Raw genomic sequence first — 19724 nt, forward strand, 5'->3', positions numbered from 1 at the left:
CAGCACACAGTTGGACACCGCTGAGCGTGCACATACATACATATACAAGTAGCTGTGTCCTCTGAACTTAGAGTCAAGGGGTAGAGAAGCTGACACCAAACCAGCTCTTTATAGGAAAATACAACACGTATGAGTCTGAACATCTATACCAAGCTCTGTGGAAGCAGAGGACTGAGCAACTAGCAGCACCTGGGAAACCACGGAAGGCTGCACAGAAGAGGTGGCATTTACGGGCGTCGAAGGATGAGCAGGAGTTTCCCAAAGAGGCAAGGTAGTAGGTTGTCATTATGAGCAAAGAAGGCAAGTAAAGTATGGTTATACTTACAAAAATCCTCTGGGGATGGGGGTGGGCCTGTGTAATTGATGACAGGCCCTCTGATGCACAGGGTGAGCTGCAGCACCTATGAATTTCTGCAAAGTGTTTTCAATTCATTATTTCATCTGAACCTTAAAAATATCCCAAAGCCCTTGAAGTCAGGTCTTGGAAAGAGCCAAGCACTTGGGTGAGTACTCTGCGTTTATCATTTAATTTAATTTTCCTATCAGAACTTTACAGAGGGTATCCTTCCTATCCCCAACTTGCCAACCAGAGTCCAATCAGAAGGCTATTAGTTACCTAACCTGGGTCATAAAGCAGGAGAGACAGGATTTAGTCCAAGGCATGCACCTGCCACCCATGTGAGGTGGGTGGTTAATAACTAACCACAAAAGTCCAGGCAATACAAGGCAACTTTTGAATCAGGGGCTAGATCTGGATCTCTGGCGTTCTGGCTTTCCCAACTCCAGTGTGGCCCAAGATGACCAGTTTCCAACAAACTCGTGCAGCCTACTATCTATGGAGAGCAGGCATTTAGGCAAACAGGTGTCAGATAGCACCAGTGGCTGTGATGTTTCACATCACTGGCTTCCCCTCTCCTGCACACAGGCTGGGAATTGCACATCCACCTGCACAGCAGCACTGGTGGAAATTCCCCTCGTCAGCATAGGAGAGACGCCTTCACACACGAACTGATAAAGTCTCCCTGAGACGTTTTAATTTAATTATTTATTCCCCACCTTGGCTTCATCCTCCCCCGCCACACACACACCACCACCACCACCACCCATCTCTAAATCTCTAAAAAGTGAAACGTGAGCCAACTCAGAAGCAGAGAATGGATTTGAATCCCAACTTTGCTTTTTATTACCATCCTGGGAGTGGAGATCCCCTAGCTGTAAATGGGATTTATCCATTCAATGCATATTTACTGGGGACCGGTAATGCACCAGACACATGGAATTCATGGTCAGCAAAATGAACTTCCTGCCTCATAGAATCTACAATCTAGCAGGAAGGAAAAGCAATGAAATCAACCATTACGATCAATTTGATAAGCATTCAGTCAGAGGAAGCAGGATTCTGAGAACCAGGAGGGTGGTAGTTCAATTCTCATCCAGATGATTGAAAGCAGACCCCCGTCCAGTGCCTGGGAGCATTTGGAAGGAGCCTGCTCAGAATCAGGAGGCCATGGAAAGAGAAGAGGCTTTAGATTCAGACAAGATCAGGTGCCACCGTTCACAGGACACACTTTTCCTCACCTGTAAACTGGGTCTAGGGCATCCCTGGTGGTCCAGTGGTTAAGAATCCACCTGCCAGTGCAGGAGACAGGAGTTTGATCCCTGGTTGGGGAACTAAGATCCCACATGCCACAGAGCGCTCTGCAACTGCTGAGCCCCTGTGCTCCAGAGCCCAAGACTAAAGGTCCCAAGAGCCACAACTAAGAGCTGATGTAGCAAAATAAAAAACTAAATATTTTTAAATAGGTCTATTAGCAAGATCTACCTCTCACATTTGTTTCCTTTTTTTTTTTGAGAACTAAATGAGATAACGTCTGTTCTAGATCTGACATAGTAGGCCTTCTACCTGTTGTCATTCCTGTCTTCTGGGCCCATGCAGGCAGATGACAGCACCCGCCTTGCACTGCAAGGCCTGAGCTGGGAGAGACATCAGGTCACACACCATCACTGAGTCACTCTTTCAATCAGTCCCTTGTTTGCATAGGAAACCCAACAATGTACATGAAGCAGGATGAGGACCAAAGAGGCCTGAATGAAAATATGGAAGAAATTTGTTTCCAGCCACAACCAGGGGACTGACTTCCCAGGGGGTCCTGGGCCTCTCTGATCAATTTTATTTTCACCTAACAGGACAGTAGTATCCACACCAAACATCCTGTGGTAATTAATGGTATAAAGATCAGAATCTGGTGAAACAGTAAATGGCAAGCAGTGGAAAGCCAGAACTGATGAATGCGCTTATAACTGTCATGATTCTTATTGTTCAGAAGCTAGACCATGTTCTTAAATGGGGTTTATCATAAATCATGATCTCGATGTGCCCACTTGCCTTACCACAGACAAAATAGAAAGGTCATGGTCATCATAAACAGAAAGGCTGAGATTAGAATCCCATCTCAGTCACTTGCAGCTGGGGATGTAAATTAACCTCTCTGAACCTCCATGACTTCTTCTCCAAAATGGGGATGAGCAATGCCTTCCCCACAGCATAGTGTTGTTCTGAGGAGGAAAAGAGCTGATGGCAAGTGCCTGAAGCCTCACAGGAACTCCACTGATGTGCGAATCCAGGTGAGCGATGTTAGCTCCCCAGCTTCTTCATGATCCCATATCGCCAAGTGACCCCACATAGTCAATCCTTTCCTGATCCCAAAATCACTCTTATCTCCAGAGAACTTGCTCTCTGAGATTGTGCCAGGAAAAGATTTTCCTTCTTTTGTCTCAGCCCAGTCCCTCAACCCACAACTTCAGGTCCTACCTGTCCAAACGTGTTCCCCATCCCCCTCCTCCCATTCCAGCAAGGCAGCAACACTCTCTGAAAAGTCCCTCTCTCTGCCGAACCAGCCTCAGAGGGTCTTTCCTTCCACCTTTTTCTAAATGCCTCCATCACAGCTCAGTCCTACCTGTTGCTAATGACAGAACCCACTTCTAGCCCCTCAGCCCAATTCCTAGGTGTTTGTACCTCCAAACCGCTCCTTTATGTCTCACCTCTTGATCCTAGCCATGATGCTCGAATTCCTTATGGCTGCAGGAAAGCACAGGCCTGCCCTGACCACTGCCCACACACAGCCATCAGGGCTGCGGTCCTGTTTCCCTGCGAGGAGAGTTCTGACAACTCCCGCGTGTCATCTGGGACCCTGCTCCTTCACCAAATGTCTTCCACTTGCAACCTAAGCTTGCTGATTGTTGTGCTTCTAATTACTTCACATCTAGCACACTAAGGATTTGCCTCAATTTCCCTTTGAGAGGTCACCAGAAATGTTCATCTGAACCCTGAAACCATCCTGTCTGTGGAAGATTCCGTGGGGCTAGGAGGCTGACAAGGAAACAGTTCCTCCTATCCAGAGCTGCTGGCAGCTCTGAAATCAAGAGCCAATTCAGAGGTCAGCAGAGACTGGACCAGAACTCTGGGGTCCAGAGGAGAGTTGGCCTGTCTGAGCGCGGTAGGCAGGGCCAGGAGTAGGTATCAGAAGCCATCTCGTTGGTCTAAAACTCAGCGGTTCGGGCTGGGAACTCAGGAGCCAATTGCCGGGAGCAAGAGGCCAGACATCTAAGTGGCCAACTGGGTCTGAACCAGCCTGCTGCCCACGTGCCTGCCTTGGTGTAGTTCCACAGAAAGAAGCTTCATTTATGAGGTCAGACCCGGTGGTTGCTTCCCAAGACTCTTTCTCCTCAAATGCCACGCTGCTTGATGTCACACCCACCACACTTTCCACTTGAAGCTCTACCCTCTTTGCATCCTCCCAGCTCTCAACTTCTCCCGGTTCAGTTTCCATGTCCTCTCTCTCCTCTTATCTCAGGGCTTCCCTGGTGACTCAGTTGGTAAAGAATTTTCCTGCCATGCAGGAGACCCAGGTTTGATCCCTGGGTCAGGAAGATCCCCTGGAGAAGGAAATGGCAACCCACGCCAGTATTCTTGCCTGGAAAATGCCCTGGCAGAGGACAGAGGAGGCTGGCAGGCTACAATCCATGGGATCACAAGAGTCAGACATGAGTCAGCAACTAAACCACTACCTCTTCTTTCTCTATAGCCCCTATTGTTTATAAAATCACCAGGCTAGTAAGCAGAACTGGGACACAGTCTCCCAATACCCAATGGCTTTACTTGCTCTGAATCTGTCGTAGCAGAGACAACAGGCAGCTGAGAAATGAAGACCGTTTACTGTTTCAAAATTCATCAAGCACTTACTGTGGGGCTGGATCTATGCCGGGTTGGGGTGGAGGGGTGTAATTCTAAGGCCCTCAAGGAGTTTCAGATGAGAAGGTGGCTGAATGGTGGGCATTTCGTACCAGAGACAAGGCTCTCCACCCTCTCTGATCTGGAGTCATTTTTAGACGAGCTAGAAGGCATCACTCCAAGGTCCTGACAAGTATGTGGTTACCCGGTAATTGTCCTCACGTGCATTTGCACCAGAAGCTGGACTTTTCTACAGCTGCTGCCTGCTGTATCTGCAAAAACCATCAGCCTCACCATCAATCCCCAAGCTTGTATGGTCTCTGAATTATTTAATGCTACATTCCAAGAGGCTGTGAATAATGGAATGGGGTGTAAATAATCTTATCTTCGTCTCTACATGCAGAGGTTGTGAAGGGGCACCTAAAGAGGTACTATTCTGCCGGAATCTTACAACACCTGTGCGTGATTAAAAACCAAACCAAATGCCCCCTAAGATAACGGCTGTTCCCTAGCGGGGGAAAGAAACGAGCAAGTGTCTCATCATATTTCATAGAGAGAGAGAAGCAATTATATATCAGGCTTCAGGTTCAAGTGCACTGGGATAATTACAGCACTGCTTTGGAGTTGTATGGAGGCTGACAGATCACCCGGTTCTTCCCGCCTTACAGGGGCAGGCAGGGTGCCTTTCCTAATTGATAGACGAGGACACTGATCCCCATGGAAGTCCCCTGGCTCACAAATAGAGTTACAAGGAGGAAGAAGCAAGCCCGGGGCTTGGGTCTTCTGTCTTCCTTTGCAGCAGTCTCTTTGCCGCCTTCCCACTTGCTTATCAGGGCATCAGCCAAATGTGCCTTGTCAGGTGTGATCATGTCACCCACCCACATGTCAGGCTCATCTTCACGTCAAGTGGATTTTTGTGAGTTCATGGGAAGAGATCCCTATGATTTTCAAGCACCGCACTGAGTGTCAGACACTTGCCCTGTCTACTCAGCTTAATAAGCCACTAAAGTCAAGGAAGGAGAAAGATGAAGACATGAAGGGGAGGCAGGGCTTTGTCAATGACCCCCACCCCCCTATCCCCAGCACTAGGGTGTGAGAGCAACAAGCTTTGGACCAAGAATCAAGAAATCTAGAAACCAGTTCTGATTCTGCCTCTACCAGTGGTATCATCTTGGAGAAGTCTTATCACTGTGAATATCCAATTTCTTTCTCAATAAAATGAGATAAACAGCAGTTGAGATCCACAAGTTTGCAAAGCGACCAAAATGGGAACTGTGTACAGTGGTGGAAGTGTTATCCCCTATGACTGCATTTGCCTCAGATTCTAAGGATGATGCAGGAAGGTAAATACTCATCAGTATTTGGGGTAATTTGGGAGAATTTTCGATCTTTCTAGAGGTAAGGGACCAAAAAAAGGCAGAAATATGACTCCCGCAAGCCTAGTTCTCAGGAATAGTCCATGTTAACCAAATGATTGTAACCACCCCGCATCCTCACCCACTTTCAGAATCTCCATCATAGAAACCTACCTCCCTGGACAAGGATGGAGGAGAATATGGTCAGAAATGATAGAAGCAATAAACACTCCACCGCAGTCTTCACCCTCATTTCAGAAGTGTTTATCCTCAAAGGCCTTTCTTCTCTTAGGAACTCGAAATTTCTTGCGACACCTATTGCCTAACCATGGGACCCTAAAAGACCACTGAGGCACAAAGGCATCTCAATGCACACCTCAGGTCGACCCTTGTATCCATCTTAACTGGACACCTGACCTCCAAAATCACGTGGACATCAACTAGGAGGGAGGTGAACTAAGGAAAGCAGCTTATTATAAACAGGCTTCATTTCAAAAAATATAGGAAAATCCAGGATGACAGAGAGCTGAAACATCACCTAATTGGGAGAACAATTGGGAAGAACTATTAACCAGAATAGATTCACTTCCAGACACCCCGCTGCTTAAGTGTCAAGACCAGAATAACTTCCCCAAGTCTGATCGATGACTCCACTTCTTTCCCAACACCGTGAAAGAGCGTCGAGTTCGGATGATAAAAGATTATACAAAAGACGAGGCTTGTTCTACCTGCTCTCATCCTTCCTCCTCTTCTCTTCCCAGCTTTATTGTGCACTGAATTCTGATTATCTTTCTGATACTTCTGTGAGCATCCTGAAGGGAGAAAACTGTACCTCATTTTTCTTTATTTACTCAATAATTTGCTGAACGTCTCCACACAGGTGGTCCACAGACATCTTTAAATCAAAATGTCTAACAGTGAGTTCCTTATCTGCCCCTCAGATTTCTCCTTCCTTCTACTACTCTGCCTCAACGGATGGCACTGCGAACACCTTCATCACCAGGCAAGGAGGAGCTCCCCTGGACCCCAAAAGTCCTTTGCGTGCTACACCCACCAGCCCTAAATCTGATTAGGTTTTACCTTGATCTTCAATTAACTATCTGATATTTGTCAGATTATTTATATGTGCCATATATTTTTCTACATAGCTCCAGGAAAATCAGGGTAGACAAAATGAACATAAAACCTGTCCTCATGGGTTCAAATCCAGCCACTTCCTTTGGGCAAATTATTTTTGATTTATTCTTATCTTCTGCCTGAGTCAGGGCCCTCATCTGAAAAATGAAGATAAAAATAGTTTCTATTTCTGGATGGAAGGATGGATGGATGAATGAAAAACTGGTATATACATTTGGTGGGATATTGTTCATCCTTAAAAAGGAAGGAAATCCTGTCTTGTGCTACAACATGGGTGAATTTTGAATTATAGCAAGTGAAACAAGTCAAATAAAAAGGACAAATACTGTTGATTCCACTTTGACAAGGTTTCTAAAGGAGTCAAACCCATAGACTCAGACGTTAGAATGGTGGTTGCCAGGGACTGGGGGAAGAGGGCTCTGAGAAGTCATAATTTAACAGGTAGAGTTGCAGTGTTGCAAGATGAAAAAGTTCTAGAGCATCACTATGCAACCACGTGAATATATGTAAGACTGCTGCACTGTACACTCTAAAATGGTTTAGATGATAAGGTGTGTGTTACGTCTTTTTCACCTCAATTAAAAATTTTTTAATCAACCTACATCCTTCACTACAAGTTCCCATTTACCTACTGTCTCTCATGTCACCCGCCATGAGCCATGACCTCCTTAAAGGCAGGAATTGAATCTTATTCACCTTCATGACCCTAATATCTGGCACAATGCCCAGTGCGTAGTTGGTGATACTACACACACACACACACACACACACGTGCACACACACACACATGGGCTTCCCTGGTGCCTCAGACGGTAAAGAATCTACCTGCAAAGCAGGAGATCTGGTTCAGTCCCTGGGTCAGAAAGATCTCCTGGAGAAGGGAATGGTTACCCACTCCAGTGTTGTTGCCTGAAGAATTCCATGGACAGAGGAGCCTGGCGGGCTACAGTCCATGGGGTCACAAAGAGATATGACTGAGTGACTAACATTTTCATTTTTCCATTTAATCATATATATGTTAGATATATTTATATACATATATATATATGTATAATTAGAGAGAGGCAGTTTCCCAGTCTAGAAAAATGATACCAATATGAGTAGTGCAGGAAAGACTCCACCAACATATCCCCCCAGGGAAGTATATCCACTTATAATTTTATTCCATTAATAAGAGGATGTGGGGGGGCTTGTTTAAACCCTTTTCTTTAAAAACAGAACACAACTGGGAGTGTTTGGAGTTCCCACAGGAAGAGACGGCTCCCCTGCTCCAGGCTCCCTCAGGGAGCTGGTGCAGAAAGTCTGCTGCTGTTTGAGCTGCCTTCTCTTCTGAGCTGTCAGCTCAACTGCTTCTGAGGAGCCCTCGGAGAGGTGGGAGGAAGAGGAGGTGGCTTTGCCGGTGTTGAAATCAAGAAAAGGAAGTCTTAATTAGCCGGAGATGGGGCCAGTGCCACCACCTCAGGGAAGGCGCAGGAGAGAGATGGGTGGAGGTGAGGAAGGAGGAGGAAGGTCCACGCAAACATGGCATCGAGACACCAGCCCAAGGATGCTGGTGGGGGAAGAGAGAGACCCAGCGTCTCACTCCCAGCTCCCCCAGCACCACCCCAGGTCAGGGCCTCTCCTTGCCTGAAGCCACAGGTGGAGCCAACCCCACCCACCCTCACTCCCAGCTGGGAGGTTGGGCTTCACTACGCTGCCATTCTGGCTTTGCGTTGAGGCTCCACCGCTTGCCAGCTGCATGACCCAAAGCTAGCCAATGAACCTCGCAGAAACTCAGTTTCCCGTCTAAAACTGGAAATGGCAACCCCAGCCTCAAAGCGTTGTTGAAATAATTAAACAGAGTTAAATGTGCACAAAGTTGCGAGGAGATAAAATGATTTCAAAACATGAGTTCCACATCTCCCTGGCCACTTTCCAAACACGGCAGCCACCTGAACCCAGAGGAAGATGCACTGAAGGAAAACAAGGATAACTTGGATTATACAACTTGGAGGTGAGTAAAACCACAGTGTGTAAAGTGTTAGTCACCATTCTGACAATTGAGGAAAACAAAATGAAACCAACAAATATCACATGGAGGCAAATCACAGTGGCCAGAAGCCCTGCGAGTCCGTGCTAGCCTGCGGACGGGCACGGCAGTGTGGAGGCCGAAACGCATAGTATCCCCTCTGACCCTCAGACTGTATGCGTTTTTCAATATTGCCTCCATCAGACTAATGAGGACACTGAGGCTCTGCTCTCACAATGGCTTCCTCAAAGAACCCCAGCTAGGGCTAAAGAAGATTGGAAACCCACTCCAACTTCCCAGAAGCACTTCCTCTCTCTACCATTCCTCCACAGGTTCTCTCATGCGCATTCCAGATCATCCAGTCCCTCACCCCGTGTGTTCCCCTCATCACAGAGACATCTCACACCCTCTCCTGGTCTCTCATCATTTCTAAATGATAAGAACTCCGGTTGCACAAAGCGCAGACTTGACTCAAACAGGAGGAACAGAAAGGACATCCATTGACCCCTACGCCTGGGATGCGCCCGGGGGTGCTCAGGCTTTCGGGATAACTGGGTCCAGTGCCCTGTGCGTAGCGCCAGTCAGGAGAAAAATGCAAGGTGTCACCAGCTCCTACCAGGCCCTTCTTTTCCAGCCTCACTGCCTTCACCCCCAAAGCTTGTACTCCTCAAACCTTCCCTCCTAGACAAAAGGATCCACAGAGCACCCTCTCCGATCACAGGTGGAGCACCACACCTCTGAGCACTGCCTCAAAGAAGGTGGGACACAGATCTGTGTCCTGTCTGTCCCGAGCCCCCCTTGCGTTTGAGGTGCCATCTCAACCCTTCCTCACAGCAGCACCCCAACGTGTCCACATATGATGCCCAGTGTCTGGGACAAAGAGAGTTAAGAGAAGCTGAGCAACTAGCTCAAAGTCACCTGGCCTGCGTGGCAGCACCGGGCTTCAGGCTGGGTCTAGTCCCCTGGGTGGCTCCTCACGCAGGGGCCGACAAGGTGGCATGTGACACCTGACTCTGCCTTGTCATGTGTGAGTCCTGTGCTTTTCGAGTGAATCCTGTGCTGTGCTGTGTGTGTGTGTGTGTGCTCAGTCATGTCCAGCTCTTTGCGACCCCATGGATTGTAGCCCACCAGATTCCTCTGTTATGGAATTCTTCAGGCAAGAATATTGGAGTAAGTTGCCATTTCCTACTTCAGTTTCATGGGCTGAAACCCAGTAAAAGAATAAGCGTCTTTAAAAAATAATTTTGCATTATAACACTTGCTGAACTGCTTAAAGAAATTAAATTCACAAATCAATTTTTGTTTTAGCATGAAGGTAATCTTGTCAATACTCAGATCTTCTAGGTTCTCCCTTTCTTTCAATAAATTGAAAGGAGAGGCTGAGAGCAGTGAATTCGCCTTGAGCTGGGCTTACCTGCCCCTCTACGAGGCTTCCCCCTGCCCCATGGACCATCAGCCCGGATCTCAGGGCACTCAGCTCAGCACAAATCCTCAGGCTCCCAGCACAGAATCTTCTGCATCCCTGATGGGGCAGTCAGCTTCCTGTCTCTCCCTCTGTGCTTTCCCAGTCTCAGCATCTCCACTTTCTCCATCCATTTTCCCCTCCCCCTGCCTCTCTGCATCTCCTCCCTGTGCATACACATAAACTCACTTTATGCTTTATATCAAAGCCAGTTTCTTTCAAAGTGGGAAGAAAAACTGTCCTGAGAAAACTAGATATATTTTCGCCAATATTGCCAGGTGGTGGTAGCTTCCCCCAAAGCCCTTAATATCCCTGTTCTCCTCTGTGTCTCCAGGGAATCGTCCCTGAAGCGCAAAGGCATCTGTTCACATAGGCACCGAGGCCCCTATTCTTCCTCTGGGGCTTTCCTGATCTGTTCTGCCTGCCCCTGGGGGTCCTGAACCTCCAAGAGACCTTGGGCAGGAGCCCCAAGAGTGCCCAGCAGATGCTTAGCACAGCCCCTCCTGTCCTTCCCTGTGCTTTCCTGCTCAGGCCGAGCTCCCTCAGCCAGAGCTCTGCCTGTTGGTAATACCTCAGCCCAGGACAGCCAGCGGAGGTAGGGAGGCAAGGTGGGCAGGGGGAGGCAAGGTGGGCAGGGGGTGTCCTGCACTGACTGCAGGGCTATCACTGTAAAGATCAGCTGGTTGTGAGGGTCCTCTGTCTATTGCAACAGATGATGCGCACATCAGGCCGACCCTGGGTACACCCCTGGGAATGCCCATCTCAGCACTCAGCAGCCTTCTGAGGATGGAGTGGACTTAACAGACAACACACGACGGGCTCTGAGTGGCAGGCCATCTGTCACACGGTCCCACTGAGGCTCTCTCTGTTTTCCCCTAAACGACAACTTTTCCCGCTCTGATTTCACCTAAGAGCATGTCAGATGCAGACAAGAATAGGAGACCCTTGGGGATGGCAGCCTTCTCTGGCTAATCAGTCCTCTGATGGCTGTCCAGCAGAGCACAGACACGAGTCCCACAATGTCATGGAAAGAGCTTCAAGTGAGACTGAACTTCAATTCCGGCCCCATCACTTCTAGACATGTGACCTTGGGCCAGTTACTTGGTTTCTACATCCTGGCAGGGAACAAGTAGCCACTCAGAATGAGAACTGGTGGTGGAGTTTAGCAGAGAACTATTCAGAAAGGAAGGGCAGGATTTGAGAAAAGCTAACGGACCAATAACAGGAAGCAACCCTGAGCAGCCCAAAGTCTGATGAGTGGAAGGAAAGAGCCTCTGCATGGACAGGAGTTGCAGCCTTCGGTAGAGGGATGCAGCCTTCAATAGAGGGATGCAGCCTTCAGTAGAGGGATGCAGCCTTCAGGAGAGGGATGCAGCCGACTGCAGCAAAAACAATAGAAGCTTCCTCTCTTCCCACCTCCCACTGCCCTGTGCCTCCTCACCAACACACCCAACCAGAAGCCAAAAGGCAAGGGACCCATGGAACCAGTCCAGCCTGTTCAGTCCCAGGAGAAGAGGGAACACACCCAGAACACGTTAAGCCACAGTAACAAAATCTACAAAATGGAAGCAGTAATAACCGTAGGATTATCGAGACAATGCAACAAAATAATAGCCTCTGGAACACAGGAGCTGTTCTACATCTCTTTTCACCACTACCCTGTGCTTGCTTGCTGCTACTGCTACTAAGTCGCTTCAGTCATGTCCGACTCTGTGCGACCCCAGAGATGGCAGCCCACCAGGCTCCTCTGTCCCTGGGATTCTCCAGGCAAGAATACTGAAGTGGGTTGCCATTTCCTTCTCCAATGCATGAAAGTGAAAAGTGAAAGTGAAGTCACTCAGTTGTGCCTGACTCTTAGCGACCCCATGGACTGCGTTTGAGTCTCCCCCAAATCAGGACTAGAGAAGGAAATGGCAACCTCTCCAGTGTTCTTGCCTGGAGAATCCCATGGACACAGGAGCCTGGCAGGCTACAGTCCATGGGTTGGCAAGGAGTCAGACACGATTGAGCAACTAAACAGCAAATCAGGATACATCCCTTCACCCAGAAGCTCCCCCAGAAACAGTCAGCAGCATCACAGGATGTCCTCTATTTAGAAAACAGGGACACCCAAAGTTTAAACATCATTTTACACAGCTCTTAATCTGATTTAATGCTCACAGCAGCCCAGGCAGGTACACGTGTTTGTCCTCACTTTATAGATGAGGAACTGTGACTCAGATTAATCACTTTGCCCGGGTACATGTGCAGAAGCAGAAACAAGAGAGCCATGACTCCAACATTCTTCCCCACCATCTAGGTCTGTGTTTCTTTACATTTATTCAACATTTTGCACCTCACACCTATAAGGGGAGTAAAGCGTGTATCTCCTTCTCAATTTTCTGACCCACCCAGAGGAGACCAGGGTCTGTCTGTGTGGCCCGACTCTGCAGATCTCTTCTGAGTGCACTTTTTGTTTTCAGCTCCAAAACTGAAAGTTTTCACAAGAGAGAAGGAAGCTCTGGAGGCTGAGGGGGTGTACAGAGATGCTTCTCCAAATCTGGAGGAGAGAAATCAGAGAACGCTTTCTGAAAGATATATTATCTGGGTTGAGGCTGAAAGAATCCATGGGCCTTATCCGCAGAGAAGGGAAGAAAAAATATTTTCCAGATCAGTGGTCAGCAAAAGCTGGTCTTATCGCAAGACTGCCAGTCGTCCAGCGTGACTGGTGCTGAGAACTGGGTGACCTGACCACAGAGGGCACCAGGTGGGGGCCGGTCACCCTCCCCACCCCCTCCTCACATCCATGCTATCTCTTGTCCGGCAGGCAGGCAACATGAAGCTCTGCCGGCAGCAAAAGTCGGCCCTGTGTCCTGTTGCAGACTGACCCACATGCAAGGACCCCCAGGGCCATCACGTCCCTCCTCCATCAGGCCCTCCAAAGTGACTCCCTGCCCCCGGCACTGACACAGCCTGGTGCCAATTACAGGGTAAAAGCGACTCCTCACCACGGAGCTTTCAGATCGGTGCTATTATCCTTACGTAACATTTATATTTCCTTTTGTCCTCTGCAGCCTCAGGACTTCCGGCTCCTGATTAGTCATGGAATGTGACTTCTGCTGCAAGGAAAAAGGGTCTGGATGGCTTTATTCTGCTCCCTCTCAGGTCCTTTTGTTAAGCTGTCCCCTGTTCCCCACCCCACACCCCCGAGATGGCTGACACCCCATGACAAATTGAGAAGAAGAGAGCAGCCAACTATATGTGCTAATGTATAAGCCTGTGCCCATTTATTACAGGGCAAGAGAAAATCAACACAGGCTGTCAGGAAGAAATGGACTTGATGTTTAGAGGAGGGAGGGAAGAGGAAAGGAAAGAAGGAGGGAAGGAAAGGAAGGAGAGGAAGAAGAGAAGGAAGGAAAAACACCAGAGGGGGCAAATATACTCAGAGAAGTCAAGTGCAGTATGAGATGAGGTCAAAGGTAGGATTAGGGGATTGGAGGGAGATTTCCCTGGCAGTCCAGTGGCTAAGACACTTAGCTCCCAATGCATGGGGGCCAGGTTCAATCCCTGGTCAAGGAACTAGATCCCACACGCCACAACTAAGTGTCTGAATGCCACAACCAAAGATCCAGCATTCTTCAGCTGCAAAAAAGATCCTGCAAGCTGCAGCTAAGACCTGGTACAGCCAAAAAAATAAATATTAAAAAATAAAATGAACTCCTTTGCCTACAAAAAAAGAAAAAAAAACTAGATGGGGCCAGCTCACATAACAACTTGCTAGGCATGGCAAATAGTTTAAATTTAAATGCAAGCGGGAATTTTTGAAGGTCCTTGGGTAGATAAGTGATGAGATCTGATTTACAATTTTCAAAGAACACTCAGTGTTCTATATAAAGACAAAATTCTAAGAAGCAATACAGGTAGCACAGAGAACAGTTAGGAGACTGTTACTAATGCTAAAGGAAGAAATGGTGGAGTTGGGGGCACTCAGAGCAGCAAGGGAGATGGAGAGAGGTGAACAGATCCAGAGTCTCTCTTAAGAAGAGCCCCCACAAGGCTCACTTATGGGCTGAATGTTCGGGTGAAATGCTTAGATGAATTAAAGATGGTTCCCAGGCTTGAGTTTGAACCACTGGGGAAAAAGTGGTGACATTTACCAAGATGGTGAACAGTAAGGGAGGAACAACTTTGGCGGTAAGGTGAGAAAATTAAGCCTTTTTTTTTTTTTTTTTTAATGTATTGAGATACCCATTAGTCACCTAAGTGGAAATGTCAAGTTAGCAGGATATATGAGTCTGCAGCTTTAGGGTGTTAGTGCTGGAGTTGGAATTGGAAAATTGGAAGTCATTATCATGAAGAAGGTATTTAAAGCCACGGAAGTGGCTGAGGTCACCTAAGGAGAGTGTGCAGGTAAAGAAGAAAAGGGGACCCACAGCTGATCCAACATTTGGACCCAGAGCAGCAGAGAAGACTTTGTGAAGACAGGCTGGGAGGCGGGAGTGGGCGCTGGAGAGAGCGGTGGGAGAAAAGCCAAAACCAGCTGGCAAAACTTTGGCTTCAAGAAGCCAAAGGGACCGGCCACGTGACTGGAAAATAGACTTGATGACATGGAAGAGGCCCTGGAACTCACCAGCTTGGAAGTTGATGATGACCTGACAAAGCAGTGGCTGTAGTGGAGTGGCTGGGGGTCATATTCAGCCCAAATGGTAGTAGCAGAAATCAGAGTGGGTGATGATGAGGTCAATGGACATTGAAGACAAGACCCTATGATGAGAGCAGAGGCAAATACCTGAAGCTACTGGGTCCATGGTAAAGGTGGGAGATTTTAGAGCATAAATCATCCCAGTAGAAGATGAACCTGTAATGAAGACCACAAGTGTGAGTTCCCTTTGATGGAAGCAGGAAGCATCGTCCATTGAAATAGGAAATGAAGAAAGTATAGAAGCGGACGCAGCAAGGATTCCCAACCTAACTGCTTCTAACTGATGCCATTTGGGTGCTGGGTCACCTCATGGGCATTCTAGAAGGATGGGCAGTGGTGGCCAGACAGCATGATCTTCTTCTTTTTTTCTTTTGGTGTTCCGGCATTGATCTTTATTAGCAGCATAGCTTAGGTTCTCCATCTTTAAGATAAGGCTTAGATAGGATCCATCTAGTTCTAATACGCTGACTCTGAAAAACTTCACAAAATACACATTTATCAAGTAAAAGGTGTCTTGAGTATTCTTTGGCGAGAGATGTACTTGCTTATACAAAAACTGTTTTTCACCTCTGGGTAACTATGAATATAACGTATCTTTTTTTATATATAATATACCGCATCTTTGCATTATCATCCTAGCAATGTCCATGTCTTGAATGCATTTATGGCACTGTAGACTTCTGTGTGGACCTACATACAAAGGAATGAAAAGGAGAGGGTGGGATGAATTAAGAGAATAGCACTGACATACATACATTACCGTGTGTAAAACAGAGAGCTGGTGGGAAGCTGTCGTAACACAGGGAGCTCAGCTCAGTGCTCTGTGATGACCTAGAGGGGTGGGATGGGGGGAGGAAAGTCCAAGAGGGAGGAGAATGTATATATGCATACTACTGATTCACTTCTTTGTACAGCAGAAACTAACACAATTTTGTAAAGCAATCATGCTCCAATAATAAAATAAATCCATGAATAAGAGTAAGTCTGTGAGGTTCCCAACCAGTGCCAGCATGTGTGACCTTCCCTGCCCTCTGGATGCTCAATCCCCCCTACTCTTTCTCTCTTACAGCCTCCAAGGTAGACACTCGGGGCGGGTTCTTGCACATTCATTAATGTATAAAACAGATGGAGGTGGAAAGTAGAGAATTAAAAACAAATAAAAACCCAGAAATGCTGTCTTTGCAATCAGACCTGGGCTCGTGTCCCAGGTCTGAACCTGACTTTCTCTTTGACCTGTAGCACACTCCTCGCCTGGCCTCCAGACTGTGTCAGTTCACCTGTTAAAGCTAATAGTTGGACTAGATCTGTGGTTTTCAAATCTTTCTTTTCAAATTAGTAGGACTTCTTTGACAAAATCTGATTTGAGGTATAAAAGAGATAAAGGGGGGCTGGTCTGATTAAAATGTTGAAGGCATCCTGCACCACATAGCTCCGCCACCCCCAGGTCCCCAAGGTAGGTGGCTTGGTAGTCCCAGGGCCAATGACTCCAAGGTACACAGCCTGAGAGGCTGGTCCGGACTCCGACTGCGTGTGTCTCCTTGGCGCCTCCTGATGGAGATGCCCAGCAGGTGCAGCCCCATATGGGCCCCTGGCTTCCTGGTCCTGGAGCTCACCTGGGCCCCAAGGCCTCTCTGGCTGGAATGCTGCTCTGTTGGTGATCTTGATGGATGATGACAGCAATTAGCAGAGAGAGAGATTTCCCTGTAGAAAGATGGGAACATTCATTAAGCACTTCATGCCAGGAGGCAGAACACAGCCCCAAATTCATTACTATTTAGGGCCAGCAAGCCATCCCAATCTCACTGAAAGGTGAAAGGGAAACCCAAACTTCATAAATAAGGGGCTACGAGGACCATCTAAATCTTGGCTTGCAGTGAAGTGGAGTTTCCATCTCTCTAATTTGCCGTCTTATTCCCTGGGCATGTCAGGGCTGATACGAGGCTGGGCCGGGGTGGAGGTAGGGGGGTGGTTATTAAATCAAGCACCTGTCAGGTGGAAGCTGGTTTCACAGTCACTGATGTGGCCAAACCAGCCATGGGTGAATATCCAACAGGAACCCCAGCTGTGAGGCTTCCAAATAGGCTGCCCCCTCTGGTACCCTAAAAGTTTGGGGTCGTTTAACAAAGCACATTAGGGCTCTTAGCATACCAAAATGCTGCCACTTTGCTTTTGTCTTTCATCTCTCATTCCCGCTTACATGGGTGGTTTTGAGTTCATCCATGGATACACGCTGAGCACTCTCTATGCAGGAGTCTGTGCATCAGACGCTCGGGACCTAGAGCTAACTATTCCTGTCTAAATGGTCCCTGCTTGCAATCCCCTCAGTCTACCGGGGGGCGTCCTGTTAACTGTCCCCATGCACCCACCCCGTGTTCCCTTCATCTCTCTACCTAAGGATGTGCTCTGGCCAAGAGGAAGTCTAGACGTGCCAGGGACTCAGTGTCCAGGAGTTATCAAGGACCAACCAGGGAGGGAGACAGCAGATGAAGACCCCAGTCTCCTTGATCTGCAGAGAGACGGTTCTGGGGTGTGTCTGAAACCATCTCTCAGAGGTCCCCAGTGAAAACACTTTTTGTGACTTTCCTTCCTCCCCAGGGCCCTTCCCACTCCCATGCCAGTGCTTCCTGGGACCACGGACCACATCCCTAATAAATTAACTGCACCTAAAGTCTTATCTTTGAGGGGCGCTTACCATGTAGTAAGAGGTTACATGTGATAAAAACAAGCTCCTCATTTCACACTGGAAGAGAAAGAGTAAGATGCTTTGAGATGTTCACTTTATCTCCATGTCTGTAGGAGAAGCTTCCCAAAGGCTGAGATGATGCCTGTCTTCTGTTCCTTTAGTGTTATTGGGACACCAGATACAATGCTGGGTACACGATCAAAGCCAAAGAGATGCACACTGAGTTGAATTGAATAGTAAATGCTGTGAGCTTCTCCCCCAGCCTTGATGGGTGCAGCAGGGCTGTTTCCCAGCGTGCTGCTCCACCCAGACACGAGAACCTAAATTCCATTCATCCTCCCTTTCCGGAATGCAGGGAAATGAGAACATCCAGCTTCATCTCAGGGCAAAGAGACCTAAGTTTAAATGATGGTGTCTGACACCAGGCCAGTCACTTTCCACGTTAATTCCACAAGGCTTTTCTGAGCACCCGAGAGAAACCAGTGGGGACACAGCCGTGAATAAGATAAATAAGGTCACCACCTGCTTTCAGAGTAGTGTTATAGGGTCAGGACATAAATCAGCTCTCATTTCTCTGCTTTTAGAGAGTCCAGAGGGGTCAGAGCCAGGGTCAGCTCTCAGCAGGGCTCTCATCACTGCTTCCTCTTTCTAGCAGTTGGTCTCTCTTTCTCAGACAGGCGACCTGAGCCCACTTGGAGCCAAACACTGCAACCCACAGCCTCTCTCTGCCTCTTTCTCTCTCCCGGGTTTCTTTTCCTCCAGGGATGGGAGCTTTCTCTATTTCAAGCTCAGCTTGCTGAGGCAAGAAAGCAAAGAGGTTAAAGAGATAAACTCTGGGGCCAAACTGCTAGGCTCCGCCACGCACCACAGCTGTGTGGCCTCAAGTAAACAAGGGAGGCTCTCACATCCGGATTCTCTCAGCCACCAAATGCGTGCAGCAGGAGTGATTTTCATCTCATAGTCTTGAAGCGGCAGGTCGAGGGCTGCATACTATGTAAAGCACCGGATGACTCCTGGCTATTTCCCCTAGTTCAGGCCAAGGAAGAGCTTTTTTGGTTCTTGAGACCCAAACATCCTTCTTCATTTGCCAGCTTTCTGCACCAGGCCTTATGTCTCAGAGCTCCTTACATATCGCATCAGAAAAACCCAAAAGCACTTTTTGGCCAACCCATTCATGATACTGGGTTGGTCGCTGGTGGCTCAGATGGTAAAAAAATCCACCTGCAATGCGAGAGACCCAGGGTCAATCCCTGGGTTGGGAAGATCCACTGGAGAAAGGAATAGCAACCCACTCCAGCATTCTTGCCTGGAGAATTCCATGGACAGAGGAGCCTGGTGGGCTACAGTCCATGGAGCTGCAAAGAGTCAGAAAACAACTGAGCAGCTAACATATTCAGCACAATAACAATACTGGGCTACTCCTTTTCCCTTTTCTATGTCGGTGCTCAGCCGTGTTGCTTATTCCTGGATTCCCTGCCATATCATCAAAAATCACCTAGCGTCACCCCACCGTCTCACACAGACCCTTCTCTTTGATTGCACAGGTTTGGCTGCGATTTCTTCTTGTGCTGAGAAGACTCAGAGGAACACTTTCTCCCGCCAGCCTTCACCCTGACATGCAGCAAGACAGAAAAACCGCTGCTTACCCCTTCCAAGCAAGGCCCCCATCGCTGTTAGGAGCTGCCTCCCCTTCACTCCCCTCTCCCTGCGGTTTTCCCCAGGCAGGAAGTAGGTGGTGGGGAGGGGGGAATTTCCGACTCCCGGGCCTCCTTGGAGCGCGGCATCCACCGAATTAATCAGAGAGGCGGGCTATGTCCATCCAACCTGAAGGCCACCTGTGTTCCAAATTTGAGAATCCATTCACTTGGGAGAAGCAGAGAGTCCCACAGGGAGTCAATGGATTTCACTTCACTGAACATTGCTTTGGGCAAATAAGCAATTTTATTTCCTCTTCCCTACCCCCCTTAAAAACATCAATGAAGTGTTTTGTGGTGTTGCTGACAGCACATGTCACTTCGAAGCTGGAAATAAAATCTTCTTTGAGCTATTTATAACCGATTGGCAAATGGAAGGTAGTGGGAAGGAAAGGGAGACCAAAGCAGGAATGGTGAGGGGAGCTGAGTGCCAGCCCCTCCAGCTCCCAGCTGCACGGCTCTGCAGGCATCAC

At 48.1% G+C, this 19724-nt stretch overlaps 1 long non-coding RNA gene across 1 annotated transcript; it reads right to left on the reverse strand.

The window, feature by feature from the left end:
- Positions 1-12474: 12474 nt before the first annotated feature.
- On the reverse strand, positions 12475-19494 carry LOC133260310 (uncharacterized). The gene is made up of 3 exons (XR_009740741.1): positions 17567-19494; positions 14962-16575; positions 12475-13291 (listed from the first exon to the last, which is right to left on the reverse strand). It is a non-coding gene; the product is annotated as an uncharacterized LOC133260310 (long non-coding RNA).
- Between the last annotated feature and the right edge of the window lie 230 nt (positions 19495-19724).

The sequence above is a fragment of the Bos javanicus genome, chromosome 14 (assembly GCF_032452875.1).
Source record: "Bos javanicus breed banteng chromosome 14, ARS-OSU_banteng_1.0, whole genome shotgun sequence".
NCBI lineage: Eukaryota > Metazoa > Chordata > Mammalia > Artiodactyla > Bovidae > Bos > Bos javanicus.